The following is a 2,796-nucleotide window of genomic DNA, read 5'->3' as shown; positions in this document are numbered from 1 at the left end:
AAAAAAAAAAAAAAAAAAAGAATGAAAGAAACTGAGAAGAAAAATATGATCCAAGCAGCATTTCCTATAAGCTCCCCATAGTAAATTTTGCTCCAAAACTAATTTGGGGGTATCTGCATAGAGTTTCTGGCCAGCAATACTTGAGCAAGAAGAGTAAAAAATAATCTCTCTTGTGGGGAATGAATAGGGTCTTCATCTCTAGGTATGCTGGATGTTTTCTTTCTTTCCTTCCAGATTACACTCCTCTATTCTGTAGCCTGTTCTCTGTCCTGGGAGACTGACCTATATGAACATCAATGGGCTTCCTGTGCTTTGGCATCCAGTTGGATTCAGCCAATAGGGAGCCCTGACAGGAGACTGGGGGAAGAGAAAAGACTGAAGTCAATGTATTGACATCTGCCAGGTGCAGTGGTTCACTCCTGTAATCTCAGCTACTCGGGAAGTGGAGGCACGAAAATCACTTGAACCTGGGAGGCAGAAGTTTTGGTGAGCTGAGATCACACCACTGCACTCCAGCGTGTGACTGTATCTCAAAAAAAAAAAAAAAAAAAAAAAAAAAAGTCACTGCTTCTCTCAAGGCACTCTCCCCCTCCAGGACCTAGAAACCAATAACTCCTTTTATCCTTTTAGGCCTAATAGAGTTATTAGCCTCCAGTTACTGACCTATCTATCCTTTGCCCATACCTTTAAAAATAGCCCTTCATTATTTTGAGAATGTTGTTTCCTGTTGAGACCCTGTCCGATACACCTGGTAAAGGTAGGTGATCTTTTAGATTTATAGGCTTCATATTTTATCCATGTACTTGAACCTTACTCTCATACATATAACCTTATATTCTTATGAGCCAACAGTTCTGAAGGGTCAACTGCTGGATTAAGTAGCAGAGAGTGACACATACCTGTGTGGTTCTCATGGATGGGACAGTGACATCAAGGAGTTAAAAACCTGAGAGACAGTAATAGCTCAGGCCCTTGTGACTTAGCCCCCAAAGAACCCAAGATGCTGAACAGATTTTCAAGCTGTGGCTGTGGAACTTTCTGTGTTTCAAGTCCCCAAAGCCTTACACAAACTGATGGACTCTGACTGCTGGGGCCCTGGTTTCTCCATAACCTCCCAGGATGCCTCTGAGAAATCAGCTTAGAAATCCCTGAGGATGATGATTCTATCCTCCTGTTGGCACATTCTGGTTTCCTAAAGACAAAAACTGAGCTAACAGTATGATAAAAAAAAAAAAAAAAAAAAAAAAAAAAAAAAAAAAAAAAAGAGTATTAGCAGATTTATTGAGGTCATATTTATCCTTCTATGGTCAGGGATCATTTATTTGAATTCATCCTCCTAATTTATTATTCACTACTCTCTATCAGGGAGAGGTATCTGTATTAATGAACTGCATATTTGGTGGAAGTCTATTTTGGGTAAATAATTTTCTCACAAAGCACTTAATTTAAATATATATATTCATATGGCACTTTACAAATCCCTGTTGCCATATGTTCTTTCCATTCCTTACCAAAAAAACAGCCTCAAAGAGGTTGGTTGAATTGCCAAGGCCACATAGAAAACAAGCGGTAGAGACCCAGGACTGTTGCTCTCACTGCAACGTAGTTACTTCTGTTAGCTCTGAGAGTTCAGTTTAGATACTCTTTGGCTAAAGAAGTCACCATAGTGATAAATGCTAATAAATGAACATACTTTATAATTAAACTACAACCAGGACTTTAACCTATAAATTACTGCTGCCTGCAAAGAATTACAAGATTAAATTTCCATTGTATGTATCTCTCTTTTAGGTCTATATGTAAACCTTAGGATCATTTACCCTTTTTGTTTGTGACCACCTTCAAGGCAAGAACTATATTTGAGTTTTGTCCCTCAGAGGACTGTGAAAGGCTGCAGCCTTGAAATTTTTCCTTGTCCTTGCTTTAAAATCTCGGTTTGAAGAGGATAATGAAGTCAAGTGACTGGATTCTCTACTCCTTCCTTGCTTGCTTTCCTCCAGTATCTAGGAAACTGGCACTGGCCCCGAGGCACCTTGGTTTAAGTAAGGCACCCCATACGGAAAAAAACTGAGACCTAAAGGACCACTTCAACCTGGTGAAACAAGCGCCAAGCAAAAAGAGGTCAGACTCTGGAGGACAACCAAATTTGGCCAGACAAGCTTAACTGAAATGGGAGTAATGTTCAGAGAGCATTAAAAAAAAAAAAAAAAAAAACCCTGAGGGTAAAATCTATAGATGAAAAGCATAAGGATACAAAGGGAAAGAGATTGCCTAGTGAAAACAGATCGCAAAGTTAGGAATAGGAATAGCTTATGCGCTAGTCTGAAGAAATTACTATCTCACAAGATACCACCATGCCTTTGCCTTTAGAAAGCGTTTCACATTCTAGTACTTGAGCTTCTCAAACCCATTTTTCAGATGAACAAATGGAGGCTCCGGGCGAAGTTTTGACCAGTCATGATCACAAATAATAAAGCGCGGAACTAGAAACAACTTCAGGCTTCTTCCATCAAATTGTTCTCAGCAGTTTCCCGCCAAGGACATTTAGGTAGTAAACGGCAAGGGGACTGGCGAGGCTTCCTTAGCAGCAAGGGTTGGCTCGGCCCCCAGGCGGCGCCAGCGGGAGAATGTGGGGCTCGAACTGGGCGGACATTACAGCCAAGTGAGGGTGAAAAACCCCATTTGTAAATTCGCATCAGCTTGGCCGGGCACGGTGGCTCACGCCTGTAATCCCATCACTTTGGGAGGCCAAGGCGGGCGGATCACGAGGTCAGGAGTTCAAGACCAGCCTGACCA

The 2,796-nt window shown here is 41.4% G+C and overlaps 1 protein-coding gene across 1 annotated transcript in view; it reads left to right on the top strand.

Annotated features, from left to right (window-relative positions):
- Positions 1-2,223, top strand: part of GABPB2 (GA binding protein transcription factor subunit beta 2) — an 80,508-nt gene extending 78,285 nt beyond the window's left edge. The window contains exons 8-9 of the transcript XR_001886692.1: positions 235-486; positions 1,792-2,223. The gene's annotated coding sequence lies outside the window, so the exon portion shown is untranslated. The remainder of the gene's footprint in view (positions 1-234; positions 487-1,791) is intronic.
- Positions 2,224-2,796: the final 573 nt, after the last annotated feature.

This window comes from Rhinopithecus bieti, unplaced genomic scaffold (genome assembly GCF_001698545.2).
Source record: "Rhinopithecus bieti isolate Rb0 unplaced genomic scaffold, ASM169854v2 scaffold_10548, whole genome shotgun sequence".
Lineage (NCBI taxonomy): Eukaryota > Metazoa > Chordata > Mammalia > Primates > Cercopithecidae > Rhinopithecus > Rhinopithecus bieti.
This window is presented reverse-complemented; position numbering and strand designations above follow the sequence as displayed.